Here is a 24,978-nt window from a genome sequence, read left to right on the forward strand (position 1 = left end):
ATTCCATTTATATTAAATTCTAGAAAAGGAATAGCTATAATGTCTATAAGCAGGTTATTGGAGCCAGGAGTTGGAGGGAAAGGATTAAGTGCAAAGGGGCACAAGGGATAAAGATATTTATCATATCCATCCCTTAAACTCAGGTTTATATAAAATAAAACAAAATAAACAAAACAAAAAACAACTTCTAGTTCCAAATAGTGGACAGTGAATACACACTCTACTAAAATTCTAAGGACATTTAGTCTGGAAAGCAAGGAAGAATAGCATCATTATACTAAAAATTTTGAGGAATTTCTGGAAGATGTTAAAGAGAAAGTACTGTATGGACTAAACAACAAAAGCTAAGGAAAGAGCAGTTTAATATGAAGCTAGAAGAGGGCTGCTTAAGATAGAGCCAAGGAAAACACCCACACTCAGGGTCAGCAGAGGGAATCCAGAGACTCCCAACTGGAAAAGTAATTATTTAAAGGACTGAGTGCTTTAGGCCATTGAATTTCCGTGTCACAGGGAAAAATGAGCTGTCACAATTGCCCCAGTCTAAAATCAGCAAACATCTTTGCCTTAAGTAAGATGGGAAAAGTGTCTCATTGGTTCCTAAGCTGAGTATTAAGTCTCCCAAAACCACTGGAGCAGTGCCTTGAAAGTTGGTTGCCTGACACATAGGCAGTTTCCAACCCAACCAGCTAACAATTCTTTTTTTTTTTTTTTTTAATTTAAGGTTTATTTATTTATTCATGAGAGACACACAGAGAGAGGCAGAGACAGGGGAGCCTGATGTGGGACTCAATCCCAGGACCCCAGGATCACACCCTGAGCCAAAGGCAGATGCTCAACCACTGAGCCACCCAGGCATCCCCCAGCTAACAATTCAGTCAACCAATCAATCAGAAGGGAGTGGGAAGAGAAAGATTCACATTGAGTAAAAAGCACTAAAAACTCTCATGCCCTCCACCTCCAGCACAAAGCTTTGCTGGCCTTGGTAAATAGCATTCAAAGAGGGCTGAAACTTACATGTCTTATTGTTATAAGACAAACCAAAGGGGAAGGCTGCCTATTAATCCCCACATTCATTTTTGAAAGAAACCTACAGGAGCTTTCTAGCCGAAAAAGAGGGTTGTAACAGTTGCCAAGTAAATTCATGCCATTTTCCTATAATATTCGAGCCCTTTCATTAAAATTATAAATCAATAACTAAGGGTTATAAAATATTTGAGGATAAGCAAGACATGAGAGCCTCAAGACTAAAGACCAGAACACTGACCCCTGAGGAGACAGAGTTGATGAGAGAAATGGAAAAGAAATTAAAAGAAAAAAATGCATCTAATGGCTTTAGAGTGTTTTAAGATAATATAGAAACAAGAATAGGCTGCTATTTAAAAAGCAACCAAAAATATGAAAACAAATCAATATAACTTCAAAATAGATGCAAAAATCCCAAATAAAATTTAAAAAATGATTCCAGGAATATATTAAAAGAATAATACATAATAACCAGGAATGCAAGAAGAGGTCACCAGTAGGAAATATACTGCAGTAATTCACTAACTTAAATATTAAACGATAGACCATATGATCATCTTAATGCATGGTGAATAGGTAGTTCAATAAAAATCCAATTAAAACCTCTTAGTAAGGCTGAAATAGTTGGTACTTTCCTTAACTTAATAAGGGTATCTACCAGAAACCAATAGCAACCATTAATCTTTCTTTTCTTTTTCTTTTTTCTTTTCTCTTTTCTCTCTTCTCTTCTTTCCTTTTTTCTTTTTTTAAGGTAGGCTCCATGGCCAGTGTGGAGCCCAATGTGGGGCTTGCACTCATGAGCCTGAGATCAAGACCTGAGCTGAGATCAAGAGTTAGATGCTTTACCAACTGAACCACTCAGGTGCTCCTGGCAACCATGATTCTAATTGTAAAAGACAGAAATTGCTTCTGTTAAAACCAGATACAAGTCAAAGAGTCTCATCATTATTGCTACTACTTGTTTGTTCTGGTAGTCTGAGACAATAGAACAAAGGTTTCAAATTTATAGATCTTTTATGGCAGGATCTGCAAACTTTTTCTATAAAGGGTCAGATAGTAAATATTTGAGGTTTTGCAGGTCATATGGTCTCTGTCATAACTACTCAAGTCTGCTGTCAAAGGGAAAAAGGTGCTGTAGATGACAAGCCATGGCTAGTGGTAATAAAACTTTATTTACTTAAAATATTAAATATTTAATATATAAATATTAAACAACACACTACTATATAAGCAATGGGCCAAATAAGGAATCAAACAGTACGTCAAAATATGGCGCAAAACAAAAGAAAAAGAAAAAACACAATATTCCAAAGCCTATGGGATATAGCAAAAGAAGAGGTTAGAATGAAATTTACTATAAATGCTTATATTAAGAAAAAAGTTCAAACAAACAACACTACACCACAAGGAACTAGAAAAAGAAGAAACTATAGCTCAAACATAGTAGAGGAAGGAAATAACAAAGAAAAATCAGAAATAAATTAAAATAGAGACCAGAATAAACAGTAACATAACACTGAAAGTAATGGCCACTTTTTTGAAAAAACTAAGTCTTGGTTTATAACTAAGAAAAAAAAAGAGAATATTCAAAAACCAAAATGAGAAATGTAAGAGAAAACATACAACAGAAAACCACAGAAATACAGTGTGGTAACAGATTACTATAAGCAATTATATACTAACAAGTCAGATAACTTAGAAAAAAAACCAGATAAATCCTAAAAATATGCAAGTTATTATGATTGAATCATAAATCTTGAATCCAAGAAATAGAAGAAATTTTCTTAGACCAATAACAAGAATGAAAGTTGAATTAGGAATCAAAATCTCCCCGCACAGAAAAGCCCAAGACCACATGGTTTCATTGGTGAATTCTATCAAACATTTAAGAAAATAATTAATGACAATCATTATAAAAATCTTACAAATAATGGAATAGAGGGAACACATTCAAAATCATTCCATGAGTCCAGTACTACCCTGCTACCAGAAGGATAACAACAAGACAGGAACAACAAAGTTTATCTAGTTTGTCTGATGTAAGTATTGCTACTCTTGACTTTCTTTTGACATCTATTTGTGTGATGTTTCTCTAACCCCTCACTTTCAATCTGTAGAAGTCTTTACGTCTCAAATGAGTCTCTTGTAGGCAGCATAGATGGGTCTTGGTCTTTTGTTTTTTGTTTTTTTGTTTTTTTTACCCAATTTGACACCCCATGTCTTTTGATTGGAGCATTTATTCCATTTACATTCAAAGTAATTATTGATAGATATGTATTTATTGCCATTTTATTACTTATTTTGTTATTGTTTCTGGAGATTTTCTCTGATCTTGTCTTTGTCACTATTGGTCTCTCCTTTGGACTCAAAGAGTCCCCTTTAATATTTCTTGTAGGGCCGGTTTAGTAGTCACAAACTCCTTTAGCTTTTATCTGGGAAACTCTTATTTCTCCTATTCTGAATGAGATAGCCTTATTGGATACAGCATTCTTGGCTGCAGATTTTCAGTACTTTGAATAGATCATGCTTCTGGCTTGTCAAGTTTCTGTTGAGAAATCTCCAGCTAGCCATAGGGTTTTCCCTTGGAGGTCAAGGACTTCCTTCGTCTTGTTGCCTTAAAAGATTTTTCTTTTATTACTCACAGTATTTTGCAAACTTAATTACAATATGTCTTGATGTTGGCCTGCTTTTGTTGATTTGGTTGATTTGGATGGGTGTTCTCTATGTGCTTCCTAGATCTGGATGTCTGTTTCCTTCTCCATATTAGAGTAGTTATTATTTCTTGAGATAAATTTTCTGTCCTCTTTTTCCTCTCTTCTTCTCCTTCTTCTCCTGGGTCTCCTATAGTACAAATGTTATTATACTTGATGGGAGTCACTGCATTCCCTAAGTCTATTCTCATATTGCATATTGTTTTCTTTCTTTCTTTTCTTCATTTTATTTTTTTAAAGATTTTATTTTATTTATTCATAGACACAGAGAGAGAGAGAGAGAGAGGCAGAGACACAGGCAGAGGGAGAAGCAGGCACCACACAGAGAGCCTGACGTGGGACTCCATCCCGGGTCTCCAGGACCACGCCCCAGGCTGCAGGCGGCGCTAAACCGCTGCGCCACTGGGGCTGCCCTCTTTTCTTCATTTTAATTATTGTCCATTATTTTATATTCTAGGACACTAATTTATTCTTGTTTCTTCACCCTGCTGTTCATTTAATCAAGCCTGTTGCCAATCTTGTTTATGGTATTCTCCATCACTAAGTCTTTTTTTTCTTTTAATTCTTATCTCTGTAGTAAGGGTCTCACTGATGTCTTCTACTCTTTTCTCAAGCCAGTGAATATCTTAAAGCAACTTATGATTGTTGCTTTAAATTCTCCATCAGGCATGTTACTTAAATCTGTTTCACCAAGAACTCTGGCTGTGGCCTTACCTTGTACTTTCATTTGGGACAAACTTCACATTTTGTCTAAGTCTCTGTCTTATTCTTCAATGCGGCCTCTTCTCTATCTTTAGCTGTGGAGTTGGTTCTGTCAGTCTTCAGGCCAGTTTTTAGGGGTATTTAGGATAATATGATGGTTGTCGAGTTGTGTTCATGCAACAAGAGGAGCCTAGGGTCCTCCTACTCTGCCATGATCTCTAATCTCAAACTTTATTTACAAAAACCCCAAAATAGATTTGTCAAAGAGGCAATAGGGAAAAGATGAAGTTAGTATAATACATAGGTGACATGATTGTCTACGTAGGAATATAAGCAAAAAGTACAATTAATTAGATAGTGGATGTGATGTAAATACATACAAAACGACATTTTTAGCAATAAATGTTAGAAAATGCTATGATAAAAAATCAAATTTATAACAGCAACAAAAACTATGAAAAATACAGAAATAAGTAACAAGCAATTTCCCAATTCTAGACAGAGAAATCTATATGGTATAAAAGATGACTTGACCAAATGGACAGAACATGTTACTAGAAAGGAACAGTCAATATGGTAAAGATACCATTTTTCCTAAATGAGTATAAAACATTTTGCAATTTCAATTAAACCTCCAGATGGATTAAAAGAAATAAATAAAAGCTGACAAATGTATTATTAACTTTAATTAAGATACAAAAGATTATTTTAATATGGTTAGGAATACAAAAAAATGTAATTTAAAGAAAAAAATTTGGTACTTTAAAATTTACACAAAAAAGTCAATAGAAAAGAACAGAGAGATCACAGAACTTAAATTTGATATATGAATAAGTTGGCAATTAATAATCAGCAGAAATAAGAAATTTGATAAATTGCTACCCATTTGGAAAAAAATAAGATCAGATCCCTATTCCATGACTATACACATAATAAACTCAAATTGGGTCAAGAATCTAAGTGTAACAGCAAAACTATAAGAGTCATAGAAAAAAAAAAAGTTTTTCTTTCTCCCCTTCCTCTCCACCTCCCTCCTTTTCCTTCTTCATAATTCTATGGCAGATACTACTAACTGGCTTTCTGAAACACTCTCTCCTAGTGCCCTGTATGATGTGCTGCTGTAACACTGAAGCTGGAAATCTAAAAATGATGTTTCCCAGACTCCTTTGCAGTTAGAATTCTACCTGTGATCAAGTCAAGGATTCACAATGACATGAGATCTGCTAGGTGGAAATGAGCAACATAACTGAAAGCCACATGTGGACAATCTTCTAGAGGCATCTATCCTGTCCCTTTTGTTTTATTTTATCTTATCTTTTTCAAGCTTTTATTTTTAAACTGAGACATAGTTGAAAATATAACTATATATATTTAAGGTGTGCACTGTGTTGATTTGATACATTTATATACTGCAGCATGATCACCACATGTTAGCTAACATTTCTATAATGTCACATGATTATCTTTTTTTGGTTAAACAATTAAGATCTAGTCCTTAGCAACTCTGAAGTTTATAATACAGCTTTGCTGAGTATAATCATTATGCTGTGGATTAGACCTCCATTTATCCACTAGTTGCGAGTTTATACCCTTCAGCATCTCCCCAATTCTCCCATCCTCCAGCTCCTGGAAGCCAGCATTCTACTGTTTTTATGAGCTTGTTTTTTTAGAGTCTACATGTAAGTGAGATAATATAATATTTGTCTTTTTCTGTCTGACTTATCTCACTTAGCACAGCACTCTCAAGGTCATCCATGTTGTTACAAATGGCAGGATTTCCTTCTTTCTGAAGACTGAATAATATTCCACTGTGTATATATACACATCTTCTTTATCCATTCATCTACTGATGGACACTTATGTTGTTTCCGTATCTTGGCTATTGTAAATAATGCTGCAATAGGCATGAGAGTGCAGGTATCCTTTTGAGATCCTGTCTTCATTCCCTTTGGATATATACTCAGAAGAGAGATTGCTGAACCATAAAACAGTTCTACTTTTAATATTTTGAGGAACTTCAATATTGTTTTCCACAGTTCCTGAACCAATTTACATTCCCAACAATGTATAAGGGGTTCCCTCTTCTCCACATCTTTGCCAACACTTGTTATCTCTTGTCTTCTTGATTACAGCCATTCTGACAGGTGTGAGATGATACCTCATTGGGGTTCTGATTTGCACCCCTGATGATCAGAGATGTTAAGCACTTGTTCAAGTACCCATTGGCCATTTGTATGCCTTTTTTGGAAAAATGTCTATTTAAGTCCTCTGCTTATTTTTTTATAACTGGGTTGTTTGTCTGTTGTTGCTATATGGAATTGTATGAGTTCTTTACATATTTCTGATGTTAACTTCTTATCTGATACACAGTTTGCAAATAATTTATTCCATTCCATAGGCTGCCTTTTCGTTAAATTCCACTGTGAAAGCTGCTCACAAAAAAGGGAAAAGAGACTCTTCTCTACCCCATATGATTGTGACTTTCCTCTCTAAAACACTGCCAGGATCAATTTGAGTTGGAACGTGTACTGCAATAGTTCCTTGTCTTGGGGCACCCGGGTGGCTCAGTGGTTGGGTGTCTGACTTTGGCTAAGGTAGGTATCCTGGGGCCCTGGGATTGAGTCCCGCCTTGCAGGGAGCCTGCTTCTCCCTCTGCCTGTGTCTCTGCCTCTCTGTGTGTCTCTCATGAATAAATAAATAAAATCTTAAAAAAAAAATACTTCCTTGTCTTCCTGGCCTAGAGTCTTAGGGAAAAGAAAATTCAAACGAAAATGTATCCTTCTGGTGTTGTTTCTGGTTGGTGAATTTTATGATTATTTTTATAAAAGATATTTTATTTACTTATTGTCACTATGCTTAGTAACTTTCGAAGAAGTGTTTTTCTTATCAGAAACTAATTATTTTCATTATTTCTCAGGAGCAACAACTGCTAAGATTTTAGCATTACTTGTCTAGGTTCAGAACTGAATCATTACTAAGCTTCCCAGCCAAAAATATATCCGTTTACATATTCAAATTATTTTGAAAACTATATCATTGTTATATAGAAATAATACTAAAGATTTGGCTTATAAAACCATGACCTTAACAATGGAACACATTTCTTCTCTATGACTGATTAATGGAAAAAAAAGCTACTAGAACAGATTTGAGTAAAAATCAGACTTTGCTTTAAAAAAATTAGGCTTAGTTTATAATATTTATTGAAAACTAGTCATATACCAGAAAATCTCAATAAATTCCCCAAAGGAGAACTTGTACAGGCTGTATTTTCTGATTAAATATAATAAAACAGAAACTACTAATAAAATATTAAATAAATAAAAGAAATCCTTAAGAAAAAAGTATTTTCTTAACAACTTATGGATCAGAGGAGAAAATTTCAAAAGGACAATTTCAAACTACGTAGAAAATAGCCATAGGAAAAAGTATACACACACATACTCAATTTAACCAGGGTCAAATTTAGAGGAAATTTGGAGGAAAAAAAAAAAAAAAAAGAATGAAAGACTTCCAAAATGACAGTAATTAATTAAAGCAGAACAATAATATTGTAAGAATAAAATAGACAATGATGGAACATAACGGAATATAAAAATATACCAAAGTATATTAAAGAATTCACTGCTTTATAATCTTACCAGAATGGGAAACGTAAAATGAAATATGGTCTTAATATTTTTGGATAGCATACTATAGTCTTTATTTTGCACCAATTTTACCTCTAATAACTTGTTTTAGAACATTGCAACAGTCCAGTGATGTCCTGATATAAAGAACATAATATATTAAGAGATAATTTAGGTTCATTTTGTTATGGACACTAAAAGAAAAATGGGATACTGTGCTGGTTAGTCTTTGATTGGGTGTTTCATGGACTTTCCCAGATAGAGGTCTCAGTAAAATTTCCAAGAAACCACACATCATGTCCTCACACTTTCCATTCCACTCATCTTCCTGTTGCCTAGGCACCTGTCTTGGCAAAGGCATGACCATAAAAATATCCAGATTTCATAAATATGAATAAAGATGCAACCGTAACTACTTTTTGAAGCAAAAGTGGCAACAAAGTTACCACTTCAGAAAAATGATTTAGTCATTTTAGCTGTGAATCAGGACTATCTTTGGAGTAGATGCTCCCTCATCTTTGTTTTCTATTATCTTCACCCCTATTATCTATTCTCTGTAGATATACTGCTGAGTGACACAAAAACAGCTTACTTATCCAAGTCACCATTTTCTCTTCACACTGAGCCCTGCATTTATACTTTTATTGTCCACAAGGCATTTCCACAGAGGGTAGTGGTTCGACCACCACATGGCCCCTTCCAGCTGCCTCTTTGCTCCACCCTGCCCCTCAACACCCCCTGGCTTGCCAACATAGGTCATGGTGCAGCAAGATCCAAGTTAGAGGTTATTATGGGACCTGGGGAGAAAGTCAGCATAGCTCTGGGTGCAAATCAGATCCCAGGGAAGATCAGTGCAGTGAAGTAAGGCTGAGACTGGATGTCTGGGCAGAAGACACCCAAGTCAAATGTGAGAGCCACAAGAATTGTGGAACTGAAACAGGAACGTTAGGAAGTGGAACAGCAGATGAGACAAAGGCAAGAGCAGGCTCAGCGAAGAAGCATAGGTCGGGCTAACCTAATAGCTACGGGTGTTTGTGATGACCAGACAGACTCGTGGCTAAAAGGAGCCATCTAGACATGACTATGCCTCTGTCCACATTATACTCCCAAACCCTTACTCCCTCCCATGCCAAAAACGAGTCTACATTTGTCTTTACCTATAGTTCAATTATCTCCCCTTAGCCATTCTCAAGAACTTTCGGGAGCATCTTGTTAGCCTCCTGTTCCTGAGGCCCCCAACTGGAACAGCCAGTGTGTCCGATCAATGAACCCTTCCTAATGCCCTTGAATTTGTCCCATTTTTTCTACAACTACCACCCTAGTTCCGCTCCTCAACAAGTCTTACCGGGACTCTGCCATCTGCTTACTATTTATCTCCCTACCTCTAGTTTCTCCTTTAATCCATTCTCTAAAATGTCACTAGGGCTTTCTTATCAAAACCCAGTTTTCTTTTTTTTTTTAATATTTTATTTATTTATTCATGAGAGACACAGAGAGAAAGAGAGAGAGAGAGGCAGAGACACAGGCAGAGGGAGAAGCAGGCCCCACGCAGTGAGCCCCACATGGGACTCGATCCTGGGTCCCCAGGATCAGGCCTTGGACTGAAGGCAGCGCTAAACCGCTGAGCCACCTCAGCCTCCAGTTTTCTTCATATCCTTTCAGTTAGCAAAACTTCAGTGGCTCTCTCCTGTCTGCGGGATATAATCTATATTCTTTAATGTGGGTTTTATATTCTTTCACAATCCAACCCCCATCAACTTCTCCAACTTCACCTTCCAGATATCACTGTGTTCTCCCCATAAATCTCCTCTACTGCTATAACTACTGTTTTCTTTATAATCCCTGGCACGCCAGATACTTTATTTAATGTACTGGAGTCAAAGCACAGATTGCTTCTAATGCATCTATTCATCTTCCCAGTAGTTAGAGCATCCTTTTTTTTTTAATTTTTTATTTATTTATTTATTTATTTTTTAGTTAGAGCATCCTTGAACACAGGCCCTGCACTCCATATTTTGAAAAATAGTTTTATTAAGATATAATTCACATAACATTTAAAGTTTATAATTCAATAGTTTTTGGTATTTCCACATGGTTGTGCAACCATCACTAAAATCTGATTTTAGAACATTTTCTTCTCTCCTAAAACAAACTCCATAGCCATTAGCAGTCACCATTTCTCTACCCTAAGCAATCACCAATCTAGTCTCTCTATATATAAATTTACCTATTGGGGGCATTTCACTGAAATGAAGCCATACAATATGTGGTCTTTTTGACATGTAGAAAACCCAAAAGACTCCACCAAAAAACTGATAGAACTAACATATGAATTCAGTAAAGTTGTAGGATATAAAATCAATATCTAGCAATCTGTTGCATTTCTATAGACCGATAATGAAGCAGCAGAAAAAAGAATCAAGGAATTTATCTTATTTGCAACTGCACCAAAAACAATAAGATATCTAGGAATAAACCTAATTAAAGAGATAAAAGATCTATACTATGGGACACCCAGGTTAGTTAAGCATCCGAGTCTTGATTTTGGCTTAGGTCATGATCTTAGGGTTGTGAGTTGGAGCTGTGTTGGGCTCTGTGCTAAGTGTGGAGCCTGCTTAAGATTCTCTGTCTCTCTCTCTTTGCCCCTCCTCCACTCCCTAAGAAAAAAAGAGATCTGTACTCTGAAAACTATACTCAAAAGAAATTGAAGAGGACACAAAGAAATGGAAAAGCATTCCATGCCCATGGATTGGAAAAACAAACATTGTTAAAATGTCTATACTACCCAAAGCAATCTGCACATTTAATGCATCCTTATCAAAATACCACCAGAATTTTTCACAGGGCTAGAAGAGACAATCCTAAAATTTGTATGGAACCACAAAAGACTCCAAATAGCCAAAGCAATCCTAAAAAAGAAAAACAAAACTGGAGGCATCACGATTCTGTATTTCAAACTATATTACAAAGCGGTAATCATCCAGACAGTATGGTGCTGGCACAAAAACAGACCCACTGATTAATGGAACAGAATAGAGACCCCAGAATTAGATCCACAACTATATGGTCAACTGATCATCAACAAAGCAGGAAAGAATATCCAGTGGAAAAAAGACAGTCTCTTCAACAAATGGTGTTGGAAAAACTGGACAGCAACATGCACCCAAGAATGAAATTGGATCGCTTTCTTACACTACGCAAAAATAAATTCAAAATGACTGAAAGATGTAAATATGAGATGGAAACCATCAAAAATCCAAAAGGAGAACACAGGCAAAAAACCTCTTTGACCTCGGTTGTAGCAACTTCTTACTAGGCACATTGCTGGAGGCAAGGGAAACAGAAAGTAAAAATGAACTATTGGGATTTCATCAAGATAAAAAACTTCTGTACAGTGAAGGAAACAATCAATGAAACTAAAATGAAACAATCAATGAAACTATGAAATGGAGAAGATATTTGAAAACGACATATCTGATAAAGGATTAATATTCAAAATCTTTTTTTTAAAAGATTTTATTTATTTATTCATGAGAGAGAGAGAGAGAGGCAGAGACACAGGTAGAGGGAGAAGCAGGCTCCATGCAGGGAGCCTGATGTGGGACTCGATCCTAGGACTCTAGGATCACACCCTGGGCTGAAAGCAGGCGCTAAACCACTGAGCCTCCCAGGGATCCCCCTCCAAAATCTATAGAACTTATCAAACTTGACACCCAAAAGACATATAACCCCTTTAAGAAATGGGCAGAAGACATGAATAGACATTTTCCCAAAGACATCCAGATGACTAATAGACACATGAAAAGATGCTGAATGACACTCATTATCAGGGAAATACATATCAAAACCGTGATGAGATACTACTCCATACCTGTCAAAATGGCTCAAATTAACAACATAAGAAACAACAGGTATTGGCAGGATGTGGAGAAAGGGGAACCCTCTTACACATTGTTAATGGGAATGCAAGTTGGTGCAGCCGCTATGAAGAACAGTATGGAGGTTCCTCAAAAAGTTAAAAACAGAACTATCCTACAACCCAGCCATTGCAGTACTAGATGTTTACTCAAAGGATACAAAAATACAGATCTAAAGGTGTACATGCACCCTGATGCGTACAGTAGAATTATCAAAATAGCTGAACTATGGAGAGAGCCCAAATGTCCATTCAACTGATAAATGGATAAATAAGTTACATATATCAGCCATTAAAAAGAATGAGATCTTGCCATTTGCAATGATGTGGTTGGAACTAGAGTATATTATGCTAAGTGAAATAAATTGGTCAGAGAAAGACAAATACCATATGATTTCACTTTGATGGACATATGGGAAGTCGGGAGGAGAGAGGGAAACAAAACAAACCATAGGAGATGCTTAATGATAGAGAACAAACTGAGGGCTGATGGAGGGAGGTGAGTGGGGAAAAGGCTGGATAGGTGATGGGTATTAAGGAAGGTACTTGTGATGAGCACTGGGTGTTGTATATAAGTGACAGATCACTGAATTCTACTCCAAAAACCAATATTTCACTGTTAACTAAGCAAAATTTAAATTAAAAAAAATTTTTTTACACTGTGGGGGGCACTTGATGGGATGAGCACTGGGTGATATGCTATATGTTGGCAAATTGAACTCCAATTAAAAAAAATAAATAAAATGTACTTTGAAAGCAATAAATAAATAAATAAATAAATAAATAATTTTTAATGTATTCTTTTGTGTTTGGCTGCTTTCACTTAGGATAATGTTTTCAAAGTTCAGCCACATTGTAATGCATATCAGCACTGTTTCTTTTTATTGCTGAATATTTCGTCATATTAAAACACCATATTTTGACTATCCATTCATTAGTTAATGGAAATTTGAGTTGTTTCCACTTTTCAGCTATTATTAATTATGTTGCTATGAATATTTGTATGTAAGATTTTGCATAAAATATGTTTTCATTTCTCTTAGGATTCCCAGGAATGAAACTTGCTCGGTTATATGATAACTTTAACTTTTTGAGGAACTGCTGAACCCTTTTTCCAAATTTGTGGTGTGATTTTACATTCCACTGGCAATGTATGAAGGTTTGAATTTCTCCACATCCTCATCAATACATGTATCTGTCATTTTGATTATAGCCCTCCTAGTGAGTATAAAGTTCTCATTGCAGTTTTGATTTGCATTTCCCATATGTCTAATGATGCTGAGCAGTTTTCATGTGTTAACTAACTGGTCATTTCTATATCTTCGTTGGAGAAAAGTCTACTCAGATCCTCTTTCTAGTATTAAAATGGATTTTATATATATTATTATGTTGTCATAAGACTTCTATAAATATTCTAGATATAAGTCCCTTAACAGATACAGATGGGTTATGTTTCAATAAACTCATTGTAAGGTGAAAATATCCTAAGTAAAAAATGCATTTAAAACACCTAGACAGCATAGCTTTTGCCTAGCCAAATTTAAACATGCTCAGAATACTTACATTAGCCTACTGCTGGGCAAAATCATCTAACACAAAGCCTATTTTATAATAAAGTGTTGAGTATCTTATGTAATTTATTGAGTATTGCACTGAAAGTGAAAAACACAATGGCTATGCAGGTGCAGAATGGTTATAGGCATATTACTTGTTGAGCCTTGTGATCCTGTGGCTGACAGGGTTAAGGCTAGGGGCTGCTGCTCAGCAGTATGAGGGAGTATTTTACCATATATTGCTAGCCTGGGAAAAGATCCACATCCAAAATTCTAAAAGTGTAGTTTCTACTGAATGAGCAATGCTTTCACATCATGATAAAGTCAAAAAATTCTAAGTTGAGCCATCATAAGCTGGGGACTCTTTGTATATCACTTGCAAACAAAATATTTTCTTCTATTCTGTGCATTATTTTTGTACTTTCCTGATGGCACTGTTTGCAGCACAAAAGTTTTAAATTTGGAAGTAGTACAATTTATCTATTTGTGTGTGTGTGTGTGTTTGGTGTTATATCTAAGAAACTATTACTTCACCCAAGGTTATAAAGATCTAATCTTATGTTTTTCCCAGGAGTTTTACTATTTTAGCTTTTCATTAAGGTCTATGATCCATTTTGAGTTAATTTTTGTGTGTAGTGTGAGTCATTATTTTTAAATAGATGCTACTGAGAGCAGAATGTTTTTTAATACCTTAAAGTCCTCCCAGAAAGGTCTTTTTCTCTTTCTGTGATTTAATAACTTACAGTTCTTTGCACATTCAATCAGAACATACTCATTGAGTCATTTGTGAAATGTAGGTGCAGTGAACAAGCCACTGTGATAAAAATAAAAGGGAACTATAACAGCAAGCACTATACTGCTATAATCCAGGACCAATCCAAATGGATTTAGGGTAAATTTCTGATTGCTCCTGCAAAGAACCAGACTCCAGCAACACTGGCTTAAATTGAGTCCAACCACAGAAAGATTACTGAATAACCTGGCATAGAAATTAATCCTTGTTTTAAAATACATAGATACCAGCAAAACAAAACAAAATACCTCAAGACCTCAAGAACCTCAAACATCTGAATTAGCATATATGGAGTGAAATTCAACATCTAAAAGCCTATGTATTTTATATTTGTTCCACCTAACAGTTACCGTGGAACTTTCTTATGTCAGACTACAAATCCTTAAACACTTTTTTAAATGATATTCCCAGTCCTTAATTCATGGCTCACATTTATATTTCAACTAGCTAAGCAATGTATTGTTTTTTAGGGGGCATCTCTATCATTTATTGCCTCTTGGTAAAAAGTCTGAACTCCTTATACCATTTGGCTCATTGTCCCAGCAGGGACACAAATCTAGTTCTGCAGCAGAGATAACCTGTCAAAAATGAAATTATTCTCTCATCCCATTGTGTCAAATTGTGGAGGGTCATTCAATGCCCTCCTCTGTCAATATGCACCAGGGGCAACTCCCCCGATGCCTTTCCCAGGAGTGATCAGGGTTTGTACTGCAGCAGTCTCCAAGATTAAATCAGTAGGCTATCTGAGCACTCTTGTCCCAAAAGGTACAAAGACCAAATCTGGGAAGTCCATGTCAATCAGAGAAAGACAAACAGAAGGTGAAGGAGCAGGTGGCAGAGAAGCCAATGCTTTTAGTCAGGAAGCAGAGACTAGATGGTTGGTCTACAGCCCTCATTGCTGCCTGTGTGCAGGCCATCCTTGCATGTTTCCAGATAGCTGGAAAAGCTGATCAGAGAAAACACCTTCTAGCATGAGCTCATCAACAATCCATCAAACACATCACTCCAAACTCATCAACATCTTCCTTTAAACCTTTGCTTACAGTAAAAGTAGTTTATTTCTCTTCTTCCATACACACTATACCTCTGTGCTGTTTCTCCTCTTTTTCTCTTTTATTCATCCTTACCCACTATGCAAGGCCAGCTCAAGGCTCACTGCTGGATCCTGGTGATCTACCCTCATCTTATATCCTGTAGCAGCAGTTGTGAGGATCACTAATTTGATAGTTCATCAGTTCCCTTAAGGTATGTATTGTTACCTTCTCAACTATGTTGCAGAGGCAAAATTTACACATTAACTTTGTTGGGACCTGGCATAGTGCCATGGCTGGTACTTAGAACTCAGTATAAGCTAGCTCACATTCACAGATATTAACACCGACTTTATTATTTTTTTTAACACTGACTTTAAAATAATGATAGGAGGAGTTATAAATGTGGAGCAGTCACTATAGGTCAGACACCTAGAGTGTCTAGTTTAATTTTCAAAACAATTCCCTGATGTGGTGACATTATTCTAATTTTACAGGCTATAAAACTCAAGCCTAGAGAAATTAAATAATTTGTGTGTGCTCATGCAGCCAGCGAGTGGTGAACTGGACTGTACCTGGGTCTAACTCAAAAGTTCATGTTCAAAATCAGCATGTCATGCTGCCTTCCAAAAGGAAAGACTGTGATTGTTAAGAGGTGAAAATTGGCAATTGCTTTGCTCATACCTCTGTTACAGTGTTTATATGTCTTTCACACTCAATTATGAGTTCAGATATGGAACACTGTATTTTCATTAAGTGTTGACATATACCATTTACTTAGTAAAGATACTCAGTGGCTGGGTAATCTTGGGCAAGTTACTTAACCTCCCTGTTGGCTTAGTTTCTTCAGCTAAAAAATGGCAACGAAAACAGTCCTTCAAAACAAAGCAAAACAAAACAAAACAAAACAAAACAAAAAACAAAACAAAACAAAACAGTCCCTCTCTCATGGGGGTGAAATGGTGTTTATAAAGTGCTTAGTAAAGTGACAGGCACATATAAAGGGGGTATTAGTGATACTAATATCAGCTATTATCATCATTTTTATTACTATACTCTCCATCTAAAACCAGTGATGGAGACAAACTTCAGGTGGCAGAGACCATATTCAGTCACATATTCATACACACATTCCCATGTTTACAGCTGGATGGGTACTTTTTCTTTGTTGCATTTCTGTGAACCTAGCAACTGAGCTGGACTGCCATTTTTTTGTAGACCAGGCATTTTAAAAAGACCAAGCCACTGGGAAGGACATATATAATATTGTTTCTTTGACAGAGATTCTTAGCCATTCTGAATAAGACAGGACATCAGAACACCCCTGAGGCTTTTTCAAACCAAACCTATGAATCAAAACAACTCCATCTTCCAAATCCTATCACTACTGTCTCTACCCCCACAAAGGAAGTATATTTCTGGAGTTGAGAACCACAGTAAAGAGAGCTGTTGTTGATGCTTATGACTAGTAGGTGTAATCAGAGAGAGAAAGAGTGACAGAGAGAGAGAGAGAGAGAGAGAGAGAGAGAGGTGGCAACCACTGTTGCCTAGACCAACAGTTCACATTTTGCCGGATGTGGGTGGGTGTAGGGCACACTGCTCCACCATTTATTTCCATTTTTTTTCAGTTTCTGTTACTATTAGGCAGAATCCAAAAATTAAGGTGGGAAGGGAAGAGAAAGAATAAAAAGGCAGGTAAGCAATGATAATTTGAGTTTGTTTGTTTTTGTTGCTAGAGGACTAAGAAAGTATTGAGAGCAGATTTAAGTATGAATTAAAATCAAGTTCCAGGGACAGACCTCATACTTATAGGAATGCTATTCCCTGCTTTTTCCCTTTACCTTACTTCATAATTCATCCAATATCCTCCATGCACCTGAAGAGTCAGCGTATAGTTAGGACACAATAATTGTGCCATTATCTAGAGTTGTGCTGTCCAGTTGGGTAGCCACTAGTTCATGAGGACTTCAAATGTGGCTAGTCCAAATAGAGGTGTGCTATAAGGGTAAAAATGCTTGTTTTAAAAGATTTGGTATGAAAAAAAAAGAATAAAAGATTTCACCAATAATTTTAATATTACTTAAATTTAATGCTATTTAGTATAATTACTATTAAGTAATTAAATGACCATTCGGGACATAAATGAAGTTTAATGTATTACTAAAACTAGCATTATTTTATATGTTTTATATATTTTATTTATATATATTTATATTTATTTATATATTTTATTAATATTTTATATTATTTTTATATTTATATTCACTATTTTACTGTGTTTCAAGTGGCTTCTTTAAAATTTAAAGTTATATATATGGTTTGCTTTATATTTCTATTGAACAGGGCTGGTCTAGAGTACTACAGTTCCATTATTACAAGTGCCTAAACGTTGACTCAAAGGTGATAGATGGTTGTAAATGTAACATATGAATGTAATTTGGATATGAGTCATCAAGAGTTAAATTAGAATTGCCCCATTTCCTTTCCCACTGTACTTTATCCTCCAGTAGAACTGACAAACTCTTTCATATATGTGGTACCTGGGGTGGCCTTCCAGTGGCCACCTGGAAATACCTTTATCCTTCAAAGTGCCTCTTGGTCACCCTCATATAAAGTCTTCCCTATAGTCACTCTGTTCACCATATTATTTCCACACCTATCATTGAATATCACACACTTGAATGTGTTTATTTACAGGCCTGTCTTTCCCATTCAACTAGAAGCTTCTTGAGGTTAGGAGCTATATCTTATTCTACTTTACACCCTCCACATTGGGCACATGGTTGGCCTTCTATAGATGTGTTGAAACTGAAAAAAAATAGTTCTGATTACAGCATGTTTAGCAGTTTCATGCAACTCAAGCATACATATAAGAACCATACTCCCTCCGTAAGTCTCACTTTGAGGGATGCTTCTCTGTTCTGACAGTGGGGTGACTATCTTGGGGGTTTCAACTTCTCTATTCAGTCGTGATCTTATGAGCCACGTGTTTACAGCATAGCGTTGCACTGCGTTTGCTCACATTCATGGACCAGGCGACTTCATTTCTGCTTGTTGCTTACAATAGGGTAAATATACTGAATTAGTAAGCATGTTAAGGAATAGTCTTGATTTGCTAAGCCATATCATTTATGGAATTTAACCAGAAGGAAACCTTCCTCTTAAAAGAACAAAACAAACAAACCAATACTATATCCAGAAGCTACTCAGTTCATTGACCTGTCAGTTGTGAATTTTACATTATTAGCAGACATGAATGAGTTCGTTAATGTTGTTACTATAAATAGAGTAGCCTTAAGATAAATTTACTTAATTAGTAATGTAATTAATATGTTGTAAATCTCCTGCAAAAGATTTCGTGGTATTTCCCTCCCTCCCCTAATTGTTTTATTTTTGAGATGAAATCTTAAAGCATTCAATTGAAAGTACTTCTTTATTAAATACATGCTTCCAGATTTTGAAAATGCACTTAATTAAAGACTGGAGTTTTGCCTGGTGAAAAACACAATCTATTAAATGGTAATCAACCACTTAAGCAGCATTCCACTAAATACTACCATTCCATAACTATGCTGTTTCGATGCCTATAGTAACCAGAACAAGTGAAATATCAATTAGCACCATTTCAGTATACTTCCTAATGAAGTAGAAAGTACTTTCATCTTTCCAAATACTGTAACAGTGTCATCTAACATCCTCCAACAGCTGTTAGTGGCCCTTTAGCCCTGTTCAAACACTTGCATCTATCTGGATATCCAGCAGTGCCAAAATGAAGCTCCCCTCTCTTCCAAATCTGGTCCTAGATTTTGTAAATATAAGTATCTTAACCTCTGGTTGAGATAAAAAAATCTCCTTTGTGGAAAAGGCCTTTGTTCTCCATCCCTCAGAATCCATTATTAAACACAATCACGGAAATCTTGTATTGCAGAATGCCCATGTCACTGGTTAGCACTTAGTGTTCTTTAGTATTATTTCTTGCCTTTCCACTCATTAAAAATAATTTTCATTGTCTAGAGTCTCATGGAGGTGGAATATTACTGAGGGTTTGACTATATTCTTAATTTTTATCTGTATAATAAAGAGTACAGGTCAACAAACCTTTCAGCAAGGGTTTTTTTTTTTTTTTCCTTTCAACAAATTTTGAAAGAATGGTTAAAGCCATAGGATATAAAAGATCTGGTTTTATTTTCTATTTCTTTAACTCTCAAACTATCATTTCTAAGTTTGTAAAATCAGAATAATAGTATCTACCCAAAAAGTTACTTAGCTTGAATGACCTTAGCCTTATATATAATAAGCACATATTTACCAGTTGATACTTCATATTCACATCCAAAGCTGAACTTCTGACCACCTCCTCTCCAAACTCCCCCTGTCAATTGATGGCAGTTCCATCTTCCAAGTTGTTCAGGCCAGGACTTTGGAGTCATCACTGGCTCTTCTCTCAAACCCCACATTCTGTTGGCCCTACCTTCAAAATGCATGGTGATTCCCAAAGCTTCCTAATGGGCTCCTAGTTTTTTTTTTTTGTTTTTTTTTTTAAGATTTTATTTATTCATTCATGAGAGACACAGAAAGAAAGAGAGGCAGAGACACAGGAAGAGGGAGAAGCAGGCTCCATGCAGGGAGCCTGACGTGGGACTCAATCCCAGGTCTCCAGGATCACGCCCTGGGCTGAAGGCGGTGCTAAACTGCTGAGCCTCCCAGACTCCCTGGGCTCCTAGCTTTCATTCTTACTCTGTTCAGTTTATTCTCAAGCAGTGAGGGCAAACCTTTCAAATATAAGTCAGATCATGATACTCCTTTCCTCATAATCCCCCAACTGCCCCTCAATTTCACTCAATAAAAGCAAAAATTCTTACAATGGCCTATGGGACCCTACATGATCTTCCACCTCTTCATGCTCCTCTCCAACCACATCTCCTGCTACTCTCTTCCTAGTCATATACTTTCTACCCACGTGGGTCTTCTTGTTTCTTGAATATACCAGGCAGATCCCTGCCTTACAGCTTTGGCCCTGGCTGTTCCCTCTTCTGGGAACACCCTTCCCTCAGATAGTCTCTTAGTTAATTCCTTCAAAACTGTGCTCAGATCCTATCCTACCCAGTGAGGCCAAGCCTGACCACCTTATTAAGTATTACAACTTTACTTTGCTCAACTTTGTCTTTTTTTTTTATGACACTTTTCACTTATTACTACTGAGATTATTTACTTATTTATTATTTTTATTGACTATTGTCTGTATCTCCCCATTAGAATATAAACTCCATAAATGCAGAGATCTTTGCCTCTCCTGTTTGCCAACATGTCTCAAGCACCTGGAATAGTGCTCAGCAAATATTTTTTAAATGACTGAGTCGTATTTAGAGTAGAAATTTAAGTAACATAAAAAAAATGAGCAGTTCCTAAGTTATATATTTTTTATTACCCTTAAAAGTTATGGTTATCCACTGGTGAATCTTGGTCACTTCAGTAATGAGTAAGATACCTCTAACTATTTCCATGGTACTTACTCTTAATCATTTATAGCCCACTTTGCTTTTATGCTGTTTAAAATAAGTTATCTTCACTTAACAGTGAACACTTCACTTTACAATCATGCCTACAGTTGGTGGAGATTCTAATCTGTTTCCCAAGTGCCGGTGTACTCTCTTAGTTTGACGTCTTTGCAAATGCATGTACATGCTTTCTACATGCTTTCAAAAAAAATCAGCACATTCGCAATAGTGATGACGTCTGTTGAGAAAAAAGGGGAATGCTATTAGGAGGAAGTCAGAAGATATATTGGTAATATTTTACTTCTTCAGTTTGGGTATAGGTATCCAGATGTTGGCTTTATTATTATTCATTGTAATTTACATATACATTATACACCATCTTTTGTATATGAAACATTTCATAATAAAAAAGGAAGGACAAAAATAAATCTAGACTAGTATTTACTTGTTCTACTACCACTCTTTATTTTTCTTCTAGTTTGATATACCTCTCTGGACATAAATCTTCTAGCCAGTGTGTGGAAACTAACTTTTGTTGATTTAGCATTTATACCTTCTCCCAGCCCACAACCATCTCACTGATGAGTGATGTGAGATGAAATCAGAAAAGATCCCCAGCAGAAATAAAAAGAATATGATACTCATGGCTTTATTGATTTAGTCAACCTAGAAGCTATCAAGAGGGATGAGAATAAAGATAAAAATCAAAACATGTGATGGCTGCCAAAGCAGATTATTTTTTTCAAAAGACATATATAAAGATAATAACTTCACAATTGATTATAATACCTTATCTTCCCACTACAGCAAGGCAAGTTCCTTGGTTACCTTTATTTCATCCTCCCTTCCCTGACCCCACTGTAGTACAGGGATTTGATATTTACTTCTACAGCACACAATTCTGGTCATGTGTAGAACTGTTCACTGCCCATTTATGTCCGCTTTCCCCACCCCCCCACCCCCACCACCTCGCCGCAAACAGACTACAAGTTCACTGAAGAAAGGCTCCATGTTTTTTCACCATTTGAGCCCTGTCCCCAGTACAGCTGCTACGGTGTTGGCATGAGACTAGCTCAGTTCAAAGGTCAGCTCTTCTTACTCTCTGTGTAACCTTCTTAACCTCTCTGTGCTTTCATTTCTTCGAAGATAATAACCATGGCATAAGCCCAGGATGTGAGAATTAATGCAATGACACATCTATATTAATTAGCACAAGGGTCTGGTCCAAAATCTAAGCTAAGTCAATAGAATAATTATTTACGATTACCATTTGGTGATGAAGAAGAAACCGAGTTGAGACAGAATAGTTCTTACAATATGATTTTTCATGAATCAAGTGCCTAGTCAATCTTCAGGAAATGTATGGAAACTGTGTCATGAATTTAAGCTTCAGAGTGCATGCTGAGAAGGTGTGGTTCCTTGGAGTGGGGCTACATCTCTGCCTGTTCATGCCTCAGGGTTAGGACCAACAGGGCTGCCTGGGTCAGGGGCTTGTGACATTTTGATGGTACAACCCAGAAGTGGAACTGATGTATCTGGACACTCAGAAAATATTTTTTGAGTCCCAACTATGGTGCCAGGAATTTGGCAAGATTATGGAGACGTGGTGGTGATAGGTCACATCTCTGGTCCCTATCCACAGGCCCCGCCTTGTCATGCTGCACCTATAATCTAGCCCCTTTAATAGAATATAGCTTATTCAATGCTATTCCTTAGTGCTGCTATTGTTGCTTCTCAAGAGACATCTGTTTACTTTTCCAAATATATTGCAGTTTCCCCTACAAATCATGTTTCTCATGACAATTATAACTGTAATACAGATAAACATGACTACACAACCAGTGTACCAATCTAATACCTCAAATCCTGGCATTTATTGAATTTATAATGAATTACTTAAATTTATAATAATTGCTTAAACTTTAAGCTACTTGTCACATAGAATGACAGAACTGACATAAAACTTAGACATATTGAGACACCTGGGTGGCTCAGTGGTTGAGTGTCTCCCTTCAGCTCAGGTCATGATCCTGGGGTCCTGGGATGGACTCCCACATGGGGCTCCCTTCAGAGAGCCTGCTTCTCCCTCTGCCTATGTCTCTGCCTCTCTCTGTGTGTCTCTCATAAATAAATAAATAAAATCTTTAAAAGATATATAGACATATTTACATACTAAAAGTATGTTAATAAGAATTGCTCTATTTTGAGGTGAGAATTACTAAGATCATTCTATGGCCTATAAAATAAACTCATGAGGTCTTTAAAATGGAAAATATTTTGGTGTGGCAAGCTATGATATGCCAACTTAATTTATTATAAGATCTGTGGACTCACTACAAGGTTTTGGATATAAAAATAATTAAAACAAGATTTTAATTAAAAGTAAATAAAAATAATGCTTTTGAAAGTAGTATGGCTTATGGCTGCCTTGGTGGCTCAGTCAGCTAAGCGTCTGCCTTTGGCTCAGGTCCTGATCCCAGGGTTCTGGGATCAAGCCCCATGTCAGGCTCCCTGCTCGGCAGGGAATGTGCTTCTCCCTCTCCTCCCTGCTCCTGCTCTCTCTCACTATTTCTGTCTCTCTCTCTCAAGAAAAAAAAAAAAAAAAGAAAAGAAAAGAAAAAGAAAAAGAAAAGAAAGTAGTATGGTTTAAAGAAATTCAGAGCGGCATATCAAGCATAGACATTTATGGCAATAAATTTTATAAGTGATTCATTTTAATAATAAGATGAAAATATCTAGAACTTTTTTACTATAAGTTAATAAACATTAAAAAATTAGGTATTTGGTATTCATTCCTAGGATATAAAAATATAAAAAATTAATGGACACTGTATAGCCTAATGAGTATCATGTTTAAGATTTAAAGTAACTAAATCATAATATAATCCATATTATAAAGATATATTTCTTGAGAGATAATAATTGAAGAATTTTGAAATCTAATGTTGATCTGCCCAAGCCTGGGCACAACAATGCCCCACCTCAGTTTTTCAACAGATCCAAATACCAAGAAAAAACACAAATATTAGTATCACTGTGAAAATTATTAAGTACTAATAACCCAAAGATGACATTATATTTCTTAGACCTTTCACAACATACTGAACAGACAGGAAATACTACCCGGAAGAGGTTATGGAAGGTTTCTTAGCACATTTTCTGTGAATTTTGTCAGCTAGTCTTAACTATAAGACTATTTCAGTGAGGCCAGAGGGAAAATTGTCAGTGGTGGTTTATTCCAAGGGACAAAAGCTCTCTTTTCTGAAATTTCTGTTCAGAGGCCGAGAATTTAGAATGCCTCTAGGAAACCACACCTTTAGCGTTCCACAAGGGTATGTACAAGAAATACCTTCCCAGAAGAAAAATAAGAGGTGCAGGGGGTCAAGGGTTCAGGGCGACTCCTGGATATCAGGACATCCTAGTTAGTTTCTTTCGTGCTACAAAATGGCACTCTGGCCATTCGCTCCAAGCCAAATTATGAGACTAACTCCTGGTGTCCAAATCGTTCCTCTATCTTATTTTTTTTAAAGGTTCATTCATTCATTCATTCATTCATTCATTCAAGACACAGAGAGAGAGGCAGACACAGGCAGAGGGAGAAGCAGGCTCCCTGCAGGGAGCCCGATGCGGGACTCGATGCCAGGACCCCGGGATCACCACCTGAGCCAAAGGCAGACAGACGCTCAACCACTGAGCCACCCAGGCGTCGTCCCCCTCTATCTTATTTTAAAACGAAAAGGAGTATCACTAGTAAAGACTTTTTTTTTTTTTTTTTTTAAGAAAAAGAAGATACGGTTGTCCAAAAGTTTTAAACTCAGGAAACACCCTAAGATACGTCAGACTGCGATCGTCAATCTCAAATTCTCACACGACCGGCCCTGGATGTACGGTGCCCTAGAGCGCCCCCCGGAATTCCTCCGGAGGGGTCAGTCGGGGCTCCTGGGCCGCCAGACAGGCGAGGGTTCGGCCACTTCTCCATCCACCTCCGAAGCAGCTTTGGGCGCAGCGGGGATCCCGGGGCCGCGCGTCCCCCCGAGGGCCGGGCCGGGCGGGGCGCGCGAGTCCTCCGGGCCACGGCCGGGAGCTGGGTCGGACCCGGGGTCAGACGCAGACCCGCGGGAG

At 36.8% G+C, this 24,978-nt stretch overlaps 1 protein-coding gene across 2 annotated transcripts in view; it reads right to left on the reverse strand.

Moving 5' to 3' along the window:
- APBB1IP (amyloid beta precursor protein binding family B member 1 interacting protein) overlaps positions 1 to 24,978 on the reverse strand; it is a 99,478-nt gene that overhangs the window by 73,847 nt on the left and 653 nt on the right. The window lies entirely within an intron of this gene.

This window comes from Canis lupus, chromosome 2 (assembly GCF_011100685.1).
Source record: "Canis lupus familiaris isolate Mischka breed German Shepherd chromosome 2, alternate assembly UU_Cfam_GSD_1.0, whole genome shotgun sequence".
In the NCBI taxonomy this organism is placed as follows: Eukaryota; Metazoa; Chordata; class Mammalia; order Carnivora; family Canidae; genus Canis; species Canis lupus.